A 25,329-nucleotide genomic window follows, 5' to 3' on the forward strand; every position below is an offset into this window, starting at 1 on the left:
GGCGGCGGCGGCGGAGTGGGAGACGTAGACATTTACTAGGGAGATTGCCCATAGTGAGCTCGTTGTGTGTCAAACCACCGTGAGGTTGGAGTCTAGAGCCCCTCCGGAGCTTCCTACTCTTCTCGTGGTCAAACACGCACTGAGCCTGAGCGGCCCAGCCTGGCCCTAGTGATGCATCCCTGGGACACGTCACAAAGAAGGGCGCGCACGCGCAGCGCGGCAGGAGGCCCCAGCACAGGGCAAAGGGGAGGCCCCAGAGCCCCGCTGGTTAGCCTCCAGTGCCTGGGACTTTCGGTCGCCAGTGGCGGGGTATAGGCTGCCTGCTGCCCTTGGTCCGTGCGCCCGTTGTCGTGTGTGGACAACCAGCAAGGCCACAGCGTGGGGACTGTAGGTGAGTGCCGTGGTTGTCAGGCCCCTCAGCGCCTCGGTGTGTGTCGCCAGCCCTTCCCCCAAGAAAGACGAGTGCTGGGGGGCTCTCAAAGCTGCAAGGGAGGTGCCCGCTGCCCCCCGGACCCTCTCTGATTCCCTGCCGAGGCTTCGAGCCAGCTGCATTTTCGCTGGGGCTGCCCAGGCTTTCAGCATCGCCCTCCAGACGGCGGCAGTTTCCAAGTGGTTGCCACACCCTGACCTGACCGGATGCTGCGCCCCACGACCTCCCTTCCTGGCAGGCAGGTCCTTGCTTTCTTCCTTTTGAGGAATTTGGCAAAACAGCATTTACAATTTAGACCGCCCCTCAGGTCACACAAGTGGTGGTTTAGTTGGGATTCAAGCCCAGGGTAGTGACTCCCAGAGCTCTTACTCTGAACTGTGGTGCCTCCTTACCATATATGCATCACGTGTTACCATCTTTTTCTTTTTCCTAGTTCTTAGGGTACTTAGCAGGTGCCATATATACAGTAAGGAGAGGCACTGCCCAGGACCAGGCCTTCATTGAACAAAAGCTCAAATCATAAAATAATCGGGACCACAATGGGTTCTGGTATCAGAAGATGTAGGTCATAGACCACCAGTGGTAAGAATAGTACCATCCAACAATTGTAACTGAGCCTTAAAGCCAAGAATTTCTCTTTGGTCTACTCAGAAGAATCCAAATACATAAAATTTATGTAAAGACTATATGTAAAAATGGAAGAGATTATATTCTAGATACTTTGTGGTCTCCCTGGAGGAAATTCACCTGTGGATTATTCCATATGGATTAGAAGCCAATTTCTCTGGCCTTCTAGGAATATGTCTGGTAAGGCATCTCACTAATGTCCAGAAAGCAAGTATGTCATTCATTGTACGTTAAGAGTGGAGCAACGTATTGGATTAAAGAAAGGTCAACACAATTTGGTCACTGTGAGCATGCCAGCCAGGTTCATTCTTCACCTCACATTGTTGGCGCTTAAACAGAATTCTAGAGATTCTTATGACCAAGAAGGGAGAGATATGCTTGGGTGTCTGGCAAGAGAAACATGTATTCTTGTCTAGGAGCTGGAAGCTTCAGCATGAGGAAGAAGGTTTTAAAAATCTTGGTCTACAATGGCTTTTTCTAGTTTAATCTCGTTTCTGTGGTTTACTTCATTGAAGTGTTTTCTTCCTCATGGGACTGATGTTGCATATCTAGGACATGATATGCATAAGTTTCAGAACCAAGAATCCTATAGATCAGCAAAAAATACATATTAAAAATTTTATATATATGTATTATATTATATATACATCTATAGACACATAGTAAAACCTCGGATTGTGAGCAACTTGTTCTGCAAGTGTTCTGCAAGATGAGTCAAAATTTCTGATAAATTTTAACTTGGTAAACAAGGGATGTCTTGCACTACAAGGAGTACATGATGCCAAATGTCACATAATTGAGCCAATGGTTCTCTCTCTCTGTCTGTCTCTGTGAGTCTCTCTATTTCTCTGTGGAATTGTGGGTGATCTTCTCCCATGCTCCGATGCTCTGTCTCAGGCCAGGTGTTTGGCAGAATCAGTGATTTTTCAGAACACTGGAAGGTGTCCACAACTGGCACTGGTGTCTTTTTTGTCACTTCAAAGCACCTATGAGCAGTCCTTTGCTTTTCCATACAAGAGTAAGCTCAGGAATGCTTTGCCTCATTCTAGGTCAGCTGCCTGCAAATATAGACCCGTTCCTCTGCTGCCTTATTGCCAGTTACATTACATAGAGCATATGACAAGAGCTTATTAATAGTGTAGTGCAGTCAACATGCGTTAGCGATAATGACACTTATCCTACACAATAACCCTTTTCTCTCTTGTCTCCTTCACACCAGCCACAAAGGGTTTCAAAGGTAAGTACAGGGTAATTTATTTATTTTTCTTTATATTTTGTATTTTCTTTATTATTTTGTATTATAGTGCAGCATTATAATGATTTTTATATGAATATTTTTGGGTTGTGGAACAAATCATCTGAGTTTCCATTATTTATTATGGGGAAGTTGGTTTTGATACACAAGTGCTTTGGATTACAAGCATGTTTCTGGAACAAATTTTTCTCATGAACCAAGGCTTTACTGTCTTTTTTTTTTTTTTTACTTAAAATAGCGCTGGGCATAATTTATATTTTACAAAATTATCTCTAGTGCTCTGGTTATGAGAGCTTCTATAGTATGTTAGAACAAATTTGGACTTTCATCCCCAACAAACTAGGGGGTTGGTAGGACACAAAATGTTTTGCTCAGACCCTAATTCTGCTTGAAAAAAAAGGAGAAATATTATAAGTCCTTTCTAATGTGTCTCAGAGCAAAAATCTTTTCCAGATAAGACATTTAACCACAAGCCCTTTGATATCATTTGAGTTCAATAAAGAAGAGTTTCTTGGCAGCATTTGTTTCAACAGAAATAGCAAGCTTGTACAAATTTTGTGCAAAGATTTCTTATCAGAACACTGAAAGAGATAAGGATGTCAGATATAGTTGAAAACAATAAATGACAATCATGTTATTTTCATCATTTTATTTTGCAGGAAGGAAAAATTAAGCATATGATGCCTGTTGGGGCTTCAAGACAATACAAAAAAAAGTTGTGTAATGATAGCCCAGAAAAATCTCCCTTTTGACCTCTCTTGTCAAATGTGAGTAGACAGATAGGATGCTTTTTTGAAATACAGACCATTCTCTTACTTGTCCTTACAGGTAAAATATATTAGATGGTAAGTGGTTATTCTGAGATAATTTGCCTGGGCAGAAGCAGACATGTTGAGACAGAATTTGTTAAGACAAAATATTTTTTAAATGATTAATTTAATCATTAATAAAAATACTTTGATAAGAACCACAAATTATAGTTGCCAGGAAGAGTCCTTCTCATTTGACAATTTATGAAGCAACAATCTCCAGTTATAGTCCATGAGGCCATGGATGTGTAGTCTTGGAAGGAGATGGTAGTAGTGACAATGAACCAGAGCTAACACCCTGTGGTTCAACACTCCCTCCCTGTTCCCTTGCCTTCCTTACCAATAATCTGTTGTAATTCCTACAGGGTTACTATGGAGGGAAGATTGAGTGACCCATCAAACTCATTAGATGAACTTTTCCACCCTAAATTAACTTTTGTCTCCTTGTTTTCAACCCCTATTTTCTCTTCTCTTGACTATAAACAGGGCTCAACAGAAGCAGACTGGCCTTGTGCAAACCCTTCTTTAGAAAGTCTTTTCTTGATCATTCTATTCATCAGTCCTGCATTTCACTTTTGCCTTTTTAGAATGTATCAAAATCTTTCTGTGGTTGATGAGTTCCACATTCTCTTGGCTTTGATTTGTATTAATTTTGGTATTTCTACACTTGCATTAAATATGGTTTCAGGAGGAACAGAAAGTAAATGTGTTTTTCTAGTCTGTCACCTTGAACTGAAAATACCTATTGATTTTAGCATCCAACATTCCCATATAAAAAAAAACCCAACCTCAGCATTCACATTCAACTGTTCGTGAGAAATCACTAAGGATTTAGGTTGTGGCCATTTCTAATGAGAAAATAATACCTGTCTCATGGAGTTGATCCGAGGACTAAATAAGATAATGAACATGAAAATGATTTGTAAAGTTTAAAGTTGTCTAAGAGACTTGTGTGAGAGGGATAAAGGTGGAAAAGTGGAGAGCTCCGTACTTCTAGCCTGCCCGCATCTCTCAAACAAAGAAGGGCTGAAGCCCTAGGACACTGAACCACAAGAGTCTGGGAGGAAAAGTGACAGGGTGCACGAAGAAGACAGACTCATAGGTGAATGATTGTGAACTGGGGAAGATAAAAACAGGCTGGGACCTGGAGGCACAGAGGGGAGGGAGCCCCCTCTATAGAGAGCCTCAGAAAGACAAGGGGAAGAGAAAGAGCTACTGAAACTGCTCATAGGTCAGTCCCTAGAGAAGAGAAAAACCTCTGTCCAGGACAGAGAGGGATCCTATTATCCCATCTCTTACGCAGGGCATTCAGAGAGAGATCCTATCTCTAGCTGTGGCACTTTCTTTGGGCTGGGCGCCCGGGTCCCAGGCAGCACAGGAGAAACTGCTCCCCTACTCCCCCTATTCGACCCTGACTGGGAAATGGCCTGGCCTTTGGGATTACATCTTGGGCAGTATCATTAAAGCTAGATCTGGAAATAAGGCAGGGCTTGGGACTTAGAACATGGCCCACCATTGCTACACCTGGGCACAGGGACATTGGACCCAAAAGAGTGATTTCCAACGCTTGGTTTGAGAAGGGACTGGGGCACCACCAGTTTTCTCCCCACAACCACCAAGGTGGGGCCTCAGGGAAAGGCTCAGGGGACCCACAGTGGAGGCGAGAATCACTATAGAATATTTTGAATTGAGTGATAATGACAATATTACTTTTAAAAGGTGAGGAGGAATGATATCACTGGAAATAAAGGAGCTGTGAATCTTGGAGTTCTGACCCTTCCAAGACACACACTCACACACTAAAAAACTAATAAGCTGGAAACACTATCAGAATCAACATTTTTAGAATTTTGGAATTTAATAAAAATCTTACAATAGTTAGGGGAAAGCTTAAGAGAGAAAAAACTACTACATTGCATAAGGGCACAAGTGGCATTTTAAAGTTTCCACCTACCATTTCCCACTTACCAGATTGGTAGCAGCCATAAGATGGCAGCTCATAGTTGCTAGTGCCAAATGGAGCAAAAACGGGCCCAGGTCTCAAAGAACTGTGTTTTGTGTTTTGAACTATCTGGTTCCCTCAAAGACTGGCATAAAGGCTTGCCTTTGTTTCCTGTGAATTAAAGTGTTCCTGGGGCTAGGGTGGCTTACTTGGTGGCTTTTGTCAGTGACATATAAAGGCAAAAGTACTGGCTGCAGCAGCCTGGGACAAGAAGTAACAAGAAATAGACAGGCTCTTGAATGCTGACAAAAACTGAGGACTGATGGATGTGGGGGGGAGGGGAGTATGGGCATGGAGGAGGACACTTGTGGGGATGAGCACTGAGTGTTATGTGGAAAGTAATTTGACAATAACCTATTTGTAAAAATAAATAAATAAATAAATAAGAAATAGACAGGCTTCCCAGATAAAAAGCCTGAAAGGAAGAGGTCGGGAAAAGAGGTAAGTGAAGAATAAGGGCTTTTACAAACTCACACACACTGGGTAATGGAGAAGTCCATGTTCATAAACATGGCTGAAGGCATGTGCAGAAAAGGCTTGAGAAGACCCTAAGCTTTCCCTCTGGCTGGCCTTCAAGGTCCACATAAATAGGAAGTAAGGCTAAGGCAGAGTTTTAAAAGATGTGGATAACTGAAGGAGTGAACCAATATGAAGCCAATCTGTAAAGACTGGGAGAATTTTTCTCTTTATTTTCCTTTTCTCTCTCTGCCTCTCTCTCTCTGCCTCTCTCTCTGCCTCTCTCTCCTCTCTCTCTTCTCTTCTCATCTTGGTTCCAAGCATTTAAGGAAATTGTTAAAACTAGCTGACCGCTAAGCTAACAGAACACAGATATCAGTGGCCCCATATGATAAAGACTACAGGCTTATATGAAATACTTTAGAGAAGATATTAAACAAATACAAACAAAACCAACAACTTCCCATATATGTACAAAAACTATTCTGTGTTGTATTATAGACCTAAATGTGAAATCAAAATTGAAAAAATTTTGAAGTTAATGTAGAGGATATCTTCATTACCATGGAGTAATGAAAATTTTATTAGACATGATACAAATACTAGTAAAAGGGAACAGACCAATAAATTAACTCATCTAAAATTAAGAACTCTAGTTCACCAAAATACAGTGTCAAAGAAAGTAAATGGAAGCCACAAAGTTAGAGAAAATATTTGCAATACATATAACTGGACCCTATTCATATCCAGAACAGAATTTTAAAAGTAAACAAACTCCTATAAACAAAACCAATAGAAAACAATGGGTAACAGGCTAACCTTGCACTTTACATAAGAGGAATGAAAATGACAGTAAATACAAGAAAAGTTACTCAATAGTGTTAATAATAGGACAAATTATCATTGTAACTACAATAGTGTATACCTACACACCTCCATATTTAGCACAGTTTGCCAACTGATGGCAAATATGTACAGTGTCCTAAAAGTGTGGCTTTGAATAGGTGTAACAATGAAAACAGTTTTCTACTATGCAGTTAAGTTCATGATGAGCTAACATGACCTAGAAATCACTCAGGTGTTTGCATATATACCAGAATCCTTGTACACATTTTTTACAGCAGCATTGATGGTGATAGCTTAAGGCTAGAATCAATCCACATGTTTATCAGCAGTACAGGAGATAAACAGTTATATTTTCACATAGAACTACTTTTCAACAATAAAAACAAGTTACAACCAATAACAGTAGATGAATTTACCAATATAAAATTGAATGATAGACCAGCACATAAGATGAAAATGCCAATGATTTTCTTTCTACAAAATTCAAAAAGAGGCGAACCTACATTAAATTATAAAGGAGTGAATACAGATGCTCAAAGTCTACAGAAAAGGAAATAAATGATTACTAATAATGACAGAATAATGTGTGGTAGTTATTTGGATGCTCACTGTTGTACTGGTAGTTTAAATGTATGTATTAAGTTCTATGTTTTTTAAAATATAGTTTACATTTTAGGATAAGAAGCAGTTATAAAATATATTTGACGCCATTATCAAAATGCAAGAATAGCTCTTGGTGTTAAGAATAGAACATTCTGCTCTTGTAGGCATATTGTCCAGGAAATTATTTTACATGGAAGTGAATGGGACATTACAGGGCACACACATTCTTGGGCAGCTGCTCTTGCACCACTCAACTATATGACACAGGTGTATATAGAACACCTGGGAACTAAGAGGAGTTGAGAGTTGTGCTTCCTAAGCACTCCCAAATGTAAGGGGTTTATTATTATCTTGTAGCTAACTGTACCTTTGGCTGATGTGGCCTGGGGTTATACCTAACATAGTAACATTAGGCAAATAAATGCAAGCCTTGCTGTTTTATATTCGGTATTTATCCAATCCATCTTTCTATCCATAATTTAAGGAAAAATCATTTTTGGAAACCACCTAAGGTATTATTTTTAGCTTTCATAACATTTATTGTATTATGTGTGGGAAATAACATGCTCGGTAAAGAAAATTGGGAAAATGGAGAAAAGCATGCCAAAACCTAAATGACAAGTTAGTTCCAACATCTAGATTATTAGTCAAGTAGTATGTACTGCATATATCATAGATATATATTATTGTTATTATGTGAAAAATATCTGTATATAAGAATTGGTCAACTCCTTGGCTTTGATATTGCAAATAATGTCCTGGTTCATAATTTGCCTTTAACTTGCATAGTGTTTTTCAAGGCAATTTTTAAATTTAACATTTTTATGTAATCACTTCTATCAGATTTTTAAATTTTAGTCTTTATCTTTGGTGTCATGTTTTGTGAGCCTTTACTATCTCTAATTTACAAAGCTATTCATAGTTTTGTCTAGGATGTTAAATGTCTTTGGGTTACATTTTTAATGTTTACATGCAATCTACCTGGAATTTGTCTTTATTTATTTTTGAGAAAAGGGCATATTTTTCACAAAAAAATAGCAACCAAATACCCTAGCACCATTCTTTAAGTAACCTATCCATTTACTACTGATTTCATATTCTATCGTTCTGACAATATAAATGCTGAGGCTTACCTTTGCCTTTATATTAGTCTTACAAATTTTTCCATTAATAAGCTGCACTGTTGCTTGAATACAATAGGCTTTAATTATCAGAAGACTATAGCACATTAAAAATTTTTTTAATATTTATTTTTGAGACAGAGAGAGACAAAGCACAGACACGGATGGGGCAGAGAGAGAGGGAGACATAGAATCTGAAGGAGGCTCCTGGCTCCTAGCTGTCAACACACAGCCCGACATGGGGCTCAAACCCATGAACCAAGAGATCATGACCTGAGCTGAAGTGGACACTTAACCAACTGAGCCAACCAGGCACCTGAGCTATAGCACATTTTAAAATATGACATGCCATTTTATTAAAATTTTTACTTCTTTCTTGACTATTCTCAATTTAACATGTATTTTACAATCATTATCAAATTCCAAAAATATCCCTCTGTGATTATGTTTGCAATTGTACTTATGGTTGTCTTAGGAGAGGATCATTTTCTTTTTGAATTTTTGTCATCTTTCCTTGATACAGTGTGTCTCTTATTCGAATAACGCATTAAATATCTTACCTTACATTTTTTTCTGACATCAACCTTAAATACTTCTAGAGGAGCTTATTGGTGTTATTTTACACCTGTGCTTGTTTTAGATATTGGATCGCTTATCATTTTAATTTTTCCCTTTGACTTTCTAACAAATTATTGCTTTGAAATTATTTTGGGGTGCCTGGGTGGTTCAGTCAGTTGAACGTCTGACTTCGGTTCAGGTCATGATCTCACAGTTCATGGGTTCGAGCCCTGCGTTGGGCTCTGTGCTGATAGCTCAGAGCCTGGAGCCTGCTTCAGATTCTGTGCTTCTCTCTCTCTGCCTCTCTCTCTGAAAATAAAACAAAGTCATGAAAATTTTTTAAAAAAGAAATTATTTCTTATGATCACTACATTTTGAATATGTACTTTCTTTGTAGCACTCAGGCTACTTAGTATTTTGAGTCAAGATATACTTGGGCACATATACCTTTCCATAAAGTTTATCAGCTTCTAGATGATGGATACCTTCAAGAAAATAATTCAATCTCTTTCTGTGATCTAAACTGTTTCCTATTCTATTCTATATATTCTATATATTATCCATTATATTGCATCATATTTAGAGTATTCCTTTTCTGTTAATAACAGAAATCTATATCTTTTTTAAAAAATGTTTTTTATTTATTTCTGAGAGAGAGAGAGACAGCATGAGTAAGGGAGGGTCAGAGAAAGAGGGAGATACAGAACCTGAAGCAGGCTCCAGGCTCTGAGCTAGTCGTCAGCACAGAGCCCAATGCGGGGCTCAGATCCATGAACCATGCGATCATGACCTGAGCTGAAGTCAGACCTTAACCAACTGAGCCACCCAGGTGCCCCCAGAAATCTGTATCCTTGCCCTTATGGTGTCTCCTCCACATTTATCATTTTCTGAGTTTTGTCTTGATCTTCCCCCCGCCAGGGGATTTTTTTTTAACTGGGGCAAAAAGCTGTGAACAATTACATTATCCCCTTGTTTACCTCCTCATCTTTCTTTTTTTTTTCAACCTTTTTAAAAAAAATATTTTTATTTATTTCTAGGATAGAGAGAGACAGCGTGAACAGGGGAGGGTCATAGAGAGAGGGAGATACAGACTCTGAAACAGGCTCCAGGCTCTGAGCTGGCAGGCAGCACAGAGCCCGACGTGGGGCTCGAACCCACGAACCCTGAGATCATGACCTAAGCGAAAGTCGGACGCTTAACCGACTAAGCCACCCAGGCGCCCCCTTCCTCATCTTTCTTTAACTCACTGCACTCAGGCTTCCTCCTGCTGTACTCCACCAAAATTGTCCTCTTCAAGATGTCCATGAGCTTCTTGCTACTAAATTTGATCGAAACCTTTTGCTCATCTTACCATTCCTCTCAGCATTGTTTGAATGTTAACATTCTCATCCTTTTGAGTGCCATTTTTAATCAACATCATTATTATTTCCATGACTCCACATTCCTATTTTTCGTACTTTTCTCCGAGTATTCCATGTGAGTCTACATTAGCATCTTCCCCCTTTATTTGCAATTTAAATGTTAATCTTAGCCCGGTTTTCTCCAGAAAGCAGACACTGGGCTAACATGCAGGTGGTTTAATTTGGGAAGTAATCTCAGGGAACAGCAATAAGAGTCTGGGAAGAATTAAACAGGGAAGGAGGGAAAGCCAATATGAGGATACGGTATGAAGCAACTCAGTGCTTTAAGCAAGTGAGAACAAATCTTGTTGGAATCCTTTGAGGTGCTCAAGCAAAAGAAGTCTCAAAATTCTTACACTCAAGGGATAGAAGAGAGGACAATTAATCCATCTTGTTGGTCAAGGACAGCCACGTGTGTAACTCAGTGGAACTCTCAATTTTGTACCCATATGTAAGTGCTGAGCATAACCACAGGTGCTCCACTCTGCTTAGTCAGAGAAGTCTTGGGACAGAAAAGAAGAGATGAGTACGTGTAGTCGAGGTGGGGTCTGTCAGATGACACCTCCAAGAGCTGGTAGTGGCAGCAGCGGCAATAGCTGTAGAAATGGTGGACTAAATCCATGTGAGATGGGACAAAGAAATGCTTGAAGTGTACGCTAGTGCATCTTCTATGCTGTTCCACACATCTTCCTTTGAAAACTCTCAGTTGACCCCTAATTAATAATTTTATTTCTACCCTTTCATGAGTCCCAGAGCCACATATGTCACTTGTTATCATACATCGGTTAATGGATATTCTGTAGACACATGAACTAATATTCAAAAGTGAACTCACCACCAATTAATTGAGTACTAAGTGCCAGGCTCTGTCTAGATTTTGATAGAAAATAACTGAATAAAACTGACACAACTTCTACAAACTTTATATTTTATTTATTTTTTAAAGTTTATTTATTTATTTTAAGAAAGAGAACAGATGCAAACTGAGGAGGGACAGATTGAAAGGGAGAGAGAATCCCAAGCAGGCTCCATGCTGTCAGTGTGGAGCCAGACCTAGGCTCCATCTCATGAATCATGAGATCATGACTGAGCTGAAACCAAGAGTGGGATACTTAACTGACTGAGCCACCCAGGAGCACCCAAGAATTTATATTGTAGTAGAAAAGAGATTCAATAAAGACAACGCTGAAAGCATGGCAATGCAAACCATTAGAAAGAGTAACCAGGAGAAAGAGTCACATGGGATAGACTAGGATATTTTATACTGAAACTATTGCTCTCCATTAGGTGAATAGTTGTGTGGGCAGTGGATGTGGGTAAAAGTGGAATGATATGGTAACTATTAAGGGGACTACTTACTGAGATGAAAAAAGCTCAAAAAGAAAATTTCTAAGTGGTCTTAACATGGCATTTAAGGTTATTCCTAAATGCAAATCAGACTATATGCACTTCCTCCTCATTTTCCTCAGAATAAAGCATAAATAACTTATAAGTACTGTGGAGTCCATAGAGGATCTGGGCATTGCTTACTCCTCTTTATTCTAACTTTTCCAATCTTGGTGAAGTCTATAATTCCATTCAGATTGAACTATCTTCATATCCCCGGACACAAAATACTTTCTTTAATCTTCAGAGACTTTTGTACATTTTGTTCTTTCTTTCTGTATAATAGCTTTATTCATCCAAATCTCTCCCCTCAATACTTCCTCTGATCTTGCATACTCATATCTTTTTAAACTATTTATTCAAATTCCAGTTAGTTGACATATAATGAATATTAGTTTCAGGTGATTCAACACTTCCACACAACACTCAGTGGTCATTACAGCAAGTGCCCTCCTCAATCCCCATCACCTATTTTACCCATCCCCCCACTCCCCTCCCCTCTGGTAACCATCAGTTTGTTCTCTATAGTTAAGAGTTTGTTTCTTGGCTGCCTCTCTCTCTTTTTATCCCTCTTGCCTCGTTTCTTTTGTTTCTTAAATTCCACATCTGAGTGAAATCATATGGTATTTCTCTTTTTCTGAACTTCTTTCACTTAGCATAATACTCTCTAGCTCTATCCATATTATTTAAATGGCAAGACTTCAGTCTTTTTTATGGCTGACTAATATTCCATTGATTAGCAAGTTATACTTTAGAATGCATTTAGAAATTGTTAGGACACATTTATTGTATTATATTCCTCTTTCTTTAATCTATTTATGCCCATTAGGGTATTATTAGCTCCTCAAAAAAGCTCATTTCAATATTTCCTACTTGTATCATCTTTATCTCATATTTCAGAGCCAATATATTCTTGAATTTTTTAGAGGACAAAGCAAGAATTTTATAAAAATTTCTTCCTATTTCTGCTATAATATTTTATTTTTGGTCCTCAGTACAGTGAATCTTACATTAATTGTTTTTTCCTACATGGAAAAGCAATTACTGTAATTAAAGACAAACAAACAAATGACAAACCCAGAAAGCATATTTAAAACTCAATCAAGAGTTTTCTGCAAGTCAGTAAGAAAAAGGTTGACAATTTAATTAGAAATAGATCTGAAGTTTTAATTCAGAGAAAAGTCAATATAAATAACTTTCAAATGTATGAGAAGATGTCCTATATGATATACATAATGAGAAGTACAAATTATGAGGATCCTGGGTGGCTCAGTCGGTTAAGCTTCTGACTCTTGATTTGGGCTCAGGTCATGATCTTACAGTTTGTGAGCTTGAGCCCTGCATCAAGTCTGTGCTGACACTGTGGAGCCTGCTTGGGATACACTTTCTCTGTCCCTCCCTCTACCCACCTCAAAATAAATGAATAAACTTAAAAAAAAAAAGGAAACACAAATTAAGATTACAAACAATAACAATCTTTCATCTATCAAATATTGGATTATCAAAAATAACTTATTTGTGGAAGAACATAAATTTATTTTTTGAGCTTTAAATGATAATAAAAGCTATAAAAATATCAATGCATACATTCTTTGAATTAAAATTTCACCAGAAGTTTGGCTATCTAGTCTGAAACCATTAAGCCAAAATATAACACAAAAAGGCATCTATGATCTTATATTATTAAAGTGAAATGATAGTTCAATGATACTCTATATGAAATACTGATTGAGAACTTTAAAATATATCCATGTCCATTAAATCATCTGACCTCCCATAGAACCTGTCATTTCTACCTCTATGTTTTATATGGTTCTTTTCCTTGTCATTACTTAGTTTAAGGCCTCATCATTTGTCTCTTGAAAAAAAGCAATAGTTTCCTCCTTTCTCTCTCTGTCTTAGTTATTTTTTTTAATATAGATCTAATTTTAATTTAACATATTATTCACCATTATGTAATGGATAAAGACCAAATTTCTTATCATGGCATTCAAGGCTCCACAGTTTGAATCTCATTTTTTGCCACCATGCCTATTCTTCAGTTACTGCTATTTTGAAGAAGGGCATCTTTCTTTTCTGACTCAATGATTATGCATGATTTTTCTTTGCTTAGAGTTTCCTTATAACTTCTGTAAATTACATCGTTCTACTCATCTGTTACTAGTGGGTGAAAAAACAATCACTCTAGTGTCTTTTCTACAGGTTTTTAAAAATTTATTTTAAAAAATGAATGTTTAGGGGCGCCTGGGTGGCTTAGTCGGTTGGGCGTCCGACTTTCGCTTAGGTCATGATCTCGCGGTTCGTGGGTTCGAGCCCCACGTCGGGCTCTGTGCTGACTGCCAGCTCAGAGCCTGGGGCCTGTTTCGGACTCTGTGTCTCCCTCTCTCTCTGACCCTCCCCTGCTCACGCTGTCTCTCTCTCTCTCCTAGAAATAAATAAAAATATTTTAAAAAATAAAAAATAAAAAATGAATGTTTATTCATTTTTGAGAGACAGAGACAAAACGTGAGTGGGGGAAGGGCAGAGAGAGGGAGACACAGACTCTGAAGCAGGCTCCAGGCTCTGAACTGTCAGCACAGAGCCCGATGTGGGGCTTAAACTCACAGACTGCTAGATCATGACCTGAGCCCAAGTTGGCCACCTAACTGACTGAGCCACACAGGCACCCCTGTTCTTCTACAGTTTTACACACATTAGTGCATAATTGTCTTTCCTGTCCCCCCACACTGCTCTGATTTCCTTGATGGAAGGGATATGTTTTACTTATAATTGTATCTCCTTCATTGACACAGATCAAATGTCTGTTGAATAAATAAATGCTTTGAAATAAAAACAAGGATTATAGCCATTTTATTACTTTGTCATTTTACAGATTTACTAATGTATAGTTGAAGTATTTTAACCTGCACTTATTTAAAGTACATAATTTGAGGGACAGGAAAGGGATGGGCAAAATGGGTATAGAGGAGTGGGAGATAGAGGCTTCCAGTTATGAAATGAATAGTCATGAGAATAAAAGGCACAGCATAGGGAATATAATAATAGTATTTTAACAGCGATGTATGATAACATGACCAATGCAGCTATACACTTCTGGTGAGCACAGCATAATGCATAGAGTTGTCAAATCACTGTTATATACCCGAAACTGATGTAACATTGTGTGTCGACTATGCTTCAATTTACAGATAAATAAATAACAAATAATTTGATGAGTTTTGACAAATCTAGAAACTCTTGAAGTACTTACCACTATCAAGATAATGTACATTTTGGCCCCAAAAGGTTCCTCATGCCTCTTTCTAATTCTTCCCCACTCAATCCTCTCAATCTCTCTAGGAAACTATTGGTCTGCTTTCTGTCTCTAGATTAGTTTTCATTTTCTAGAATTTTACCTGAATGGAGTCATACATATGTACTCTTTTTTGTTTGGCTTCTTTCTTTCATCATACTCTTTTAAGATACCTCATGATGCCACATGTATCAATAACTAGTCCCTTTTTATTGTTAATAACATTTTATTGTATTGATATACTGAAATTTCTTTATCTCTTCATGAGTTTTAGGACATGTATCAAAACACAGGAAAACTTCATGCATACTTTAAAAATGTTATTTTGACTTTCTGACTCATGTTTAGACTGTGGTGCCTCCAAATATTCCTTATGTAAAGCATTTCTTTATTAAAATAGAATGAAAGCAGAATTTCCCATGAGTTTTAAGGCCTGAGCTCAAAACTGGCATAACCTCAATTCAACTAAATGTATTTTCAAAGCAAGTCATAAATCTAGCACAGATTTAAGGGAAGGGAGGGATAGATGCAAGCTATTGTGGAAGGAATGTCATGTGTCACTTTGATGGCCATCTTTGTACATAATCTATCATAGGAGAATTGGTGGAGTTCAACCAGCAGAGAAATGGATGTATGAATTATGTGATATTAACATAGATGAATAAATACATCTAAATGAGCACTGTTCTTTTAAAAGTAGTCAATTTGGAATCAATGCTTTAAATTTCATATTATATCTATTTCCCAAAATACTGAAAATTACAAGGTTGTGCATACAGTGTTGTTCCCTTATTATGACTCTTCATTGTGGGATTAAAACAAAGCAAGAAATTAAAGCATTAAACCTTCCAAAATCATCATTGTGAAGGAGAATATGTTTCTGAGGCACAGAACCTGAAGAAAGGTGATAATATCTATTCCTTTTTCAATTAATTTTTCTGCTGGGGGGTAAAAATCAGATTTGAGGATTTTTGGTGAAAATCCAGCAACAGGTATAGTCTTCTCTGACTTCATCTGTCCAATGAGGAATAAAAACAAGATGGTGACAGAGGAAAAAAATAACCATATATTTCTCCTTACCATCTTGCTTTTCCAAATATGTATTTTCTGCCCTTGTTCCATGGTTTAAAAACAAATCAAAGAACTAAGCATCCACATGAAAACAATCAGAAGAATAGAGGCAAAAAGCTGTGAATAAAGAGCATAACCAGACACAGCCAGAAACGTTTAGGGAAACTAGACCAAGGTGTCAGAGGACACGCAACAGAGAAATTTGGGAAGCCATAACAGAAAGAAGATTTATTTCTTTGCCATTTTTTCTTAAGGTGAAGGGGGATGTTTTATATATTTGGAACTGACAGCATGAAATATTTTCATTTTCCACATTTTATCTGCTGAATGTTGATACTTAGTACATTTTTTAAAACTTAAACTTGGTTCTGAAGACTTTGTGCCTAAGGTGCTAGCAAGGGGACAGTACCAATTTCTATTATCTCTTATGGGAATCATTCTCTGCTATCCTATGTAATGGAAATACGCTGGCAAGGCAAGTCCTTAAGAAGAGCTAGGACTTACGAAACTGAGAATATTTATTCAGAGTGAATATCTGGGATGTGGACCTGAAGAAATGTGTCTTAATCCAAATTTAATCAAAACATTTAAAATTTTGAACCATTTGACTAAACTTTTCTCATTGAAAACTGATCCCATATGTATATTTTTGTTTATTTTTTGACATCTAAGTAGGATTTTATGACTCTGAAAGAAGTAGTCTCTCAAGCTAAGGATGATGCTGTTAAGTGTCCTCCTGACAAAAACAGAGTCCTGAACTAACACCCCTACTTGTCCAGATTGAAATGTTGCATATGAAGAAGATTCATATCTTTATTTATTCTTAGGGTGAGATTTTGAACCAAAATCAAATTTAAAACCCTTGGATATATGCCCATCCATACAAAAGGCAGAAATATTGGCATATAGAGGATAAAAATTTGCAAGATGGCACAATGCCTAGAGAAAAACATTACAAAATCTGGGCTCATCCCCAACTTCATTGTTGACTTTCTACATAACCTTGAAGCTTATAATTTAACTCTTTCAAAGCCTTGTTTTTCCCAACTGTATAAAATGATACTGAAAAAACTAATTTATTTTATTCATATGCAGCTGAATGTACATAGAATGTCTTGCAAGGATACACAAGAACTTGGCAATATTGGCTGCTTCTGGAGAGTGCTCTCTGGTTGCTGAGTAACAGAGATGTAAAGTGTTTCTAATTGTATATTCATTTACTCCTTTTGCATTTTGTACCCTGTGTGTTTTATTGAGAAGAGGAGAGAAAAGAGAAAGAGGAAAGGAGAAGGGAAGAAAGAAGGAAGGAAGGAAGGAAGGAAAGGAAGGAGGGAGAAAATTGTGGAACTATTTACATTCATAGATAATCCCAAGTCTTTGGCTGAAATTTATTTTATTTGTAAAAATAAGATATTTATAATATGCTTTATCTTTAATATCATTTGGTATGACTTTTTCATCTTATGTTTTAAATATTGCCTTCCTTATTTTATCAGTGTATCTTTTCTGCTTCTTATTATCCACCCTTAACCCATGATACTGGGTAAGCAGGTGCACAGTGTTCCATGAAGTGATCGCCATGAAGTGAATAAGCATGATGTCACCCTGTCTATTATCTTTTAATATAGAATCATCTGTTATCTATTAATACTATGTTATTCTGTGTAATATTATGTTAGCTAATAATATTCCTTGGAATTCTAGAAAACCTTGGGGAGGGAATTAGGCATGCATCAATTCCTAGCTCTCAATTTCTTGATGATGTCATTCCACTTTTGAATATAAACTGACTCAGGCCAACTCATTTAGGGTAGAAGGAATGGATGGGTGGACATGGGCATCCGTGTTAACTCCTTAGGAGAACTTAACTAGAGGAACTTCCTATATCAATAGGAAACAAAAACAGAGGTAAATCAACACATGCTGCATAGGCTTTCTGTTTGGATGCCAAGGCAAAAAGGTAGTGGTGTCTCTAGAATGAGGAAAAGTTGGCAACAATATATTAAGGTTACTGATTCAGCCTGTGGACTCTAAATTCAACTGGGTACGGAAAATGTAAAGCTACTTGGAAGCAAAGATTGCAAGAAAAGAAGTCTTTTGGGGGCAAGAATTTCAATGTGTACAACCCACTATACTTCAAAGACAAGCCCCAAATTTGAAATGTTGCTGCACTGAAGTTCACTTGTGTGTGTGTGAGATACAAGCTCAGCCATCTTCAAGCTTTTGAAGAGGAAGCAACAGGGGGCTTCAAGCTTTTGAACAGGAAGCAACCAGGAAATATCAAAGTGCCTGCCCTGGACTGCTGGGGAAAGGTAAAACTGCAAGTGGCTCTCTTAATCGTGCTCTGTGCACTGAGGCCACAGCCAGTGGACTACCTGGAACACAAAGGGCTCTTCTCATTAACTTCTGCTTCTCCTTTTGAAACCTCTCCACTGGTAGCAGAGTTCTGTCAATGAGCTTGCACCCTTCCTTATTCCTTAACTGAGAATCACTGCTGTGCAGTGACTACCATTTCATGAGTTGACACCATATTGGGAAGAAACATATTGTTGATATCTTTTCAGGAACTTCCTTAAAATTTTTTCAAAATGCTTTAGACAATGCTTGCATCCCATGCCTTGATAAAAACTCCAAACCCTTCCCTAAAACATCTCATATGATTGTTGGAATGGTTCACCCAATGTTGTTATTTCCCAAGCTCTTACTCTGTGCAGTGCATGTTTTAAAAATTTCTTTAAATGTGCCATCCAGGGATGTGACCATTTTAGATGATTGGGAGTATTTAGCACTGAATAAAACTTCATGACCAGTGGTCCTGAGGGCCCATGATTAATGTGGTTGTTTTGATTGGCAGCTTATTCATTTATTGTTATTTTATTCATGACTCATTTTCCTGAAAACCCACTATCTACCTCACACTGTCCTAGCCTTTGTTGCTCCAGCGGTGAATAGATAAGAATACAGTTTCTGCCTTCAAAGAATGTTGAGAAGTTCTTATAAGGTAGTGACTGTATCCCAATCATTCCATACAGACCTGGTCACATGTTTTGTAAATATTCCAGTTTCAGTATCACCTCTCTGACTTCTATAGTTCTAGTTTATTCTTCTCTCAATTTATCCATTCACCACTCCCTTCACATTAGATTTCTTAAACAGTTTTGATCATGTTATGCCCCTTAGTTGCAAAGAAAATATCAGTTAAGCTCCCACTGGCTAGAGAGAAAAATTGCAAAATGCTTCTTTTGCCTGCAAACAAACCCTGCTTTTCATCCAGGCTTTCTCATCATATGTTCTAGAGGCAATAGGATATTTTGTTTCCTCCTTACTCAACTCCTTCATTAGTGCTGTATCTCATTTTTGAAGGCCTCTTCTTATGTTACTTTAGGTGTCCATGTGACCCAACTCCTCCTTAATCACCTGTCTGGGTCCCGTCCTCTTTAAAAATTTCCAAATACATCTCTCATTCCCTATCTGGGAGTATTTGCTCCTGTATCTGTATCCCATTACATTTTATTTATTTATTAATATTCTTTTGGGAGAGAAAGAGCACTCGGGGAAGAGGAAGAGGGAGAGGGACAGAGAGGATTTTAAGCAGGCTCCACATCCAGCCCCGATCCTGATGCAGGGCTTGATCTCATGATTGTGAGATCATGACCTGAGCCGAAATCAAGAGTCTGGCACTTAACCAACTGAGCTATCCAGGCTCCCCCTATTCTATTACACTTTTAAAGATAAAGCCACATGGCTGTTCCATAAATATTTATTTTCCTGCCATTTTTCACCTACTGAGCCCCTTGCAGTTATAGTCACAATGGCATATAACTATTTATAAAATTAATATACTGGATTAATTCAATAGATTTGTGTTTTATTAACTGTAACTATGTTTTCAAACATAAGTCTGGATCATTATCAACTATCTTCCAACTTAAGTTTTACTTATATTACTTATATTGGTAAAGCTTATATATAGTGAAATAGAATAAACCGCTATATCTAAGAAACTATTGTGCAAAAAGTGAGCACTAGTAATTGCTGAAAGAAAGTTTGCTTCTGAAATGTTTCAACCATTCCTCTTCAATTAAAAAAAACTGTGCATGGGGGAAAAGTACATGAAACTATCAACAAAACAATTAATAAGTTAAAGGGCAAAGCAGGCTGACTGGAAAGAATAGACATCAAAGAATTTCTACACTCATTGTTCAGGACACCTTACAGTATTTGCATTTGTCGGCTTATCTGTTTTGCTTTACTCCGTATTCTGCCATGACACAGCAGAAATCTTATGGTGTTCTCTGAATATCATTGCTTTTAGAATTAATGGGATCTTCATCATTGAAACTCCACAATTAAAATACAACATAAAACTGATTCAGCTGTTCTTATAACATGGATCAGAAATGTATGCTCACTATTTCCCAGCTCCACTTGCTCTGCTGACTTTTTAGATTTCCTTAAAGTGTTTCCTGAGTTTTACTTCAGTTGAAGTCCAATCCTACAGACCATACAGCAGCTTCATTTGAGCATCCATTGGAATGGCAACAGAGAAGCTTCAGTTTTATGGGAATAAAATCTCCCTACTCTGAATCCTCTTCCACAGTTCTAGGAATGTATAATATACAGATGGTTCCTTTAAATAGGGAATCTGATAAAAATGTGATAATCCGTATTTATTCAATTGTCAATTACCTATGCTGATAGAGGGGGAGTCAATAAGTTGAATGGTTTTGACACTCAACTTATAAATCATATAATGTTCTAATTTCACATAAGTCATAGTGTATATTTGGATAGACTGACTGGTTGACTTTCACTGTTGGATAATTTATAAGTATTTCTTAAACTGATACAAAATGAATATTATTTTGACTTCAAAACAATTGTTTTCTTTGATGTTATTCACATTAAATACAGTAACGTTATTTTCATTGGTCTGTAGTTGAATAGACAGCATTCTTCACTGTCAGTGATTTAAGTTGTTGGTTTAGATTAATAGTCAATGATTTTTTAAAAAATTTAAAGGAAAAATAGTAAGTTCTGTAGAATATCTACTATCACTTAAGCACATGGGGAATGGTGACATTGAGTGAATCTGTGCAACACAGAGCTTGTAGCAGACCACTATCATAGCTCTCTTTCTTTTCAGATCTTCCTATTAGATTTTCTGTATTTTGTTTCTACCCATGCCATTGTAATCTTGACGAATGTCAATGAAATGATAAGTTGTCTTCCATCAGTCAAAGATGCGAATTTTTTGAGGGAGGTGTTAACAGAATGCCAACCCATCTTTTTATATATAATATATAATATATATTCTTTGTAGATTGAGTCACCCATTTGCCATAGTAATGGTAACCATGACTACACTATGTGATTTTGACTGTCTAATATCTGCTCATCTCATCTCATTCTCTTCCTATTTATCTCAAGAAGAAGCAAAAAGCCATTTTGATATAACAGTGAAAATAACAAAATACTATAGTCAGAGGGATTATAAAAATAAAGGGCCTCTTCAATTTTCTGTATCCCACGGATTATTTGAAGACTAATAAAAACTCATGGCTTTCAAAAATGATATAAAATATTACCATAAGAAAAAAGAGGCAATAAGACAGTATCTAAACCAAATGATGAATGAGTTGACACATTCAAGTTGCACATCAAAAATAAAAGCAACTGATCAGAAACAAAGCAAAATAAAACTAATATCACTTTCAACAGATGAGAGCCCTTCTAGAGTTTACCAACATATGGCAAAGGAATATGACAGATTTTTAAAGCATAAAAACAGCAAAAAATAATAATAAAGAAAATTTCAAATAAACTAGTATGCAGTAGATCCTATTTCACAGAAACAGCTCTTCAAAGAATGATACAATTTTAAAGTAGAGCTCCTTGCAGGTCTCAGAGTCCACTTTAAACACAGAAAATGAAGTCAAAATAGTGTCAGGTTTAGTAATAACCATTCATACAATTGGTGGAACTACTGTACATCCTGAACCAGCTCATGTCTACTATTACAACCTGTAAATATCAAAACCACCAAACAATGTAGTGTCTTGAAACATTATTCCCTAGTCCACTAGATTCAAATCCTGTATCTTTTACTGGTTTTGTAACTGTAGGTATATGATTTTACTTATTTTTGCCTCAGTTTCGAGACAGATCTCTTTGTATGTTCTCCATATCTCTGATTATAAAAATAAAGCATGAATCTATTCAAGATCACATAAGTATATCACATTTGACTCATAATCCTTTCTTTGAACACTTCAGAAAGAGAAAGTTGGTGCAAAAAGAGAAAAATGAAAGAAAGAAACATATACTTGGGCTAAATTTGCTAGATTTAGCAAATAAACTTATAAGATTCAAAGTTACAGTTAAATTTCATATAAACAGCAAATCACTTTTAAGTGTAAGTATGTACCAAATATTACATGGGACAACCCTGCCTTATAAACCTACTCAGACCAGAAATAGAATGGGAATTAAAAGCAGGTAAATGGGATAAAGACTGTTGTCTGGAAATAGGTGGTATCAAGGATTTTGGTACCAACTGGACAAAAGCAAATAAAAGTTTCATGTAAAAGCAAGGTCAAATGCATTCAGCATGAAGAGAACACAACAGTTCAAAAATAATAGGCCAAAACAATTCCTGTCAAAATTAGCCTCCAATTGCAAAGCAAGTGAAGAAATATAATGCAGAGATTAAAAAGACCACAGTTTAAACACTTGGCATATGAATTTTATCAGAATACAATTAATTTAGTATAACAGTCCAAATATTAGAAACTATTTTGGAACAATTATTATTAAGTTATACACACACACACACAGATGCACACACAATAATACATAGATTCTATTAAAGAGGAGTAGGATAATTAAGACCAATAACAAACAAAAAATTGGTGTTGAAAAGAATCCATTATTGGGGCTCCTGGGTGGCTCTGTCAGTTGGGTGCCTGACTAGGCTCAGGTCATGATCTTGCAGTTTGTGGGTTTGAGCCCCACGTCGAGCTCTGGGCTGACATCTCAGAGCCTGGAACTTGCTTTGGATTCTGTGTCTCCATCTCTCTCTCTGCCCCTCCCCTGCTCATGCTCTGTCTGTCTCTCTCTGTCTCTCAAATAAATAAGCATTAAAATAAAATCCATTATTAAAAGCTATTGAATTATATTCTTTAAATGAGTTATACAGCATATGAATTAATACCTCTATAAAGAAGTTAATAAGAGAATTAAGACTCTTTCTGAAGTATATTTATATATACACATAAATATATAAATACACCTAAATATTTGTACATATACACTACATATAGTGAGAGAGAGAGAAACACATTAGAAAACTAAAAGAATTATCTCAGTATGCAAGACAGATAGATAAGGAAATAAAAAAATATTGAAGACCACTTACAAGCCACTTAGAAGGGCATTTAGAGTGATGGGTATTAAGGAGAGCAGTTGTGATGAGCACTGGGTGTTATATATGTAAGTGATGAATCACTAAATTCTACTCCTGAAAAAAGTAACATAAAAAATAAAAATATAGACAAAAATAATAAAAATAAGAATTAAAAAAGAAGGGCATTTTGATTGTTAGCTGATATCTCAAAAGCTTAACAAGAAAAGAAGGAAATGAAATAGTATCTTCAACAATTCTGAAAGAAGTAACTGTGAACCTTGGATTCAATACACAGACCTATCTATCTAAAGAAAGATGACCAGAGAACACTCAGATTTCACCAAAACCTTGTTTATTCTCCCCAAGCACATAGTAAGACTATTACCCCTTTGTTTCCTCGAAATTATGTGGACCTGTGCCTGAGTTCTGGTCAATGAAAGGTGGTTGGGCTTATACACACCACTTCTTGGTATAATATATAGTTAAACAATCCTTCACTCTTTTTGTTTTTACCCATATCATTTCAGGAACTTCAAATCCAAGCAAATGTTAGAGACACAAGATAAGAAGAAATACCCAAATCACTAAATGGAAGGCTGCTTGCTGAATAGTCAATTCTATTTAATATGAATGAGAAATAAACTTCTATGATATTAAGGTATTGAAATTAGGTTTTGTTTGTTATAGCAGCAGACATAACAAAAACATCCTAGGATAAACAAAAGCTGTGTTTACATCCAAAAGGCCCATACTGGGGAAATCTAAAGAACAAACGTCGTTGAAATATAAAAAGAAGAGTGAGCAAAGAGCAAGCACATCTATAAATATGTGGATGAATCTCTATAAATATTGATTGTATGTAACAATAATACCTAATATAAAAGTATAAAGGCTTTATTTAAATAGTGGATAAAATCTATATGTGGGAGCATAGAAATCATATTAAAATCACTTGAATATCTTTGTAGTACTGGAAAGGAGGGTTACAATATTGTGATTATGTATTGTTAAATATACATGTTAAAATATCCGTACCACTAAGAAAAATAAGAAACATTTTGTCTGAAATTTCTAAACATAAAAAAGAAAAATGGGGAAAAAAGAGAGAGTGACAAAGAAGAAAAAAGAACAACATTGATTAAAAAAGAAATAAAAATTACACAATAAAATCGTAAAATACATGTGCATGCAAATGTAAATATAACAAATTTAAACCTAAAGAGTATAAAAATGAATTTTGAAAAATCCATCTCTATATTATTTATGGAATGCACATAAAACAAAGGTTACACTAAAAATTAAAGCCAAAGTAGAAGGATATACATATGTCAGTAAAATGCTAAACAATATTCTATGAGAAATAGATAGTATGAGAAAAAGGCAAACTAAAGATGGAATAGGTCACTTACTAATGAAAACAAAGTTTCAGTTGACACTTCAGTTCACCACAATGACCAAAATGAAGCAATTATTTAGTAATTTTTATGGAATGTGGCCCCTTAAAATTAGAGGAACATACATAATTTCTAATACACATCAATGTTATAAAAATGAGTGCATGCATTACCACAAATCTCATTTTATCAAAGTTCAAAAAAATTATATTTTGAAAATGATACCATTATACATGCAATTAGTTTAAAATAATATATTTAAATTTTAAAACATAGTTCTAACACCTTATGCCTCAAATAAGAAATCATATTTGAAATCAGAAACACACAGAAGTTAAAAACTTGCGGGATACCAATAAAGCACAAGTAGAAGAAAATAAGAAATTGCATAGAAAATAAGAAAGAATAAAATTAATTAGCTAATCATGCAATTTAATGAGTTATGAAAGAATAATAAATCAAAATATAAGAAAATAAGAATAGATAAAATATTGCTTTTAAAAATTTTTTAAATGTTTACTTATTTTTGAGAGACAGATGGAGACAGAGTGCAAGCAGGGGAGGGGCAGAGAGAGAGGGAAGCACAGAATCCAAAGTAGGCTCTAGGATCCAAGCTGTCAGCATAGAGCCCGATGCAGGGCTCAAACTCATGGGCTGCAAAATCATGACCCGAG

At 36.5% G+C, this 25,329-nt stretch overlaps 1 long non-coding RNA gene across 1 annotated transcript; it reads left to right on the forward strand.

The window, feature by feature from the left end:
- The first annotated feature begins 287 nt into the window (after positions 1 to 287).
- LOC120224675 lies at positions 288 to 23,838 on the forward strand. The gene is made up of 3 exons (XR_005526634.1): positions 288 to 391; positions 2,972 to 3,079; positions 23,789 to 23,838. It is a non-coding gene; the product is annotated as an uncharacterized LOC120224675 (long non-coding RNA).
- Positions 23,839 to 25,329: the final 1,491 nt, after the last annotated feature.

This window comes from Hyaena hyaena, unplaced genomic scaffold (genome assembly GCF_003009895.1).
Source record: "Hyaena hyaena isolate Hyena2069 unplaced genomic scaffold, ASM300989v1 scaffold_1239, whole genome shotgun sequence".
Lineage (NCBI taxonomy): Eukaryota > Metazoa > Chordata > Mammalia > Carnivora > Hyaenidae > Hyaena > Hyaena hyaena.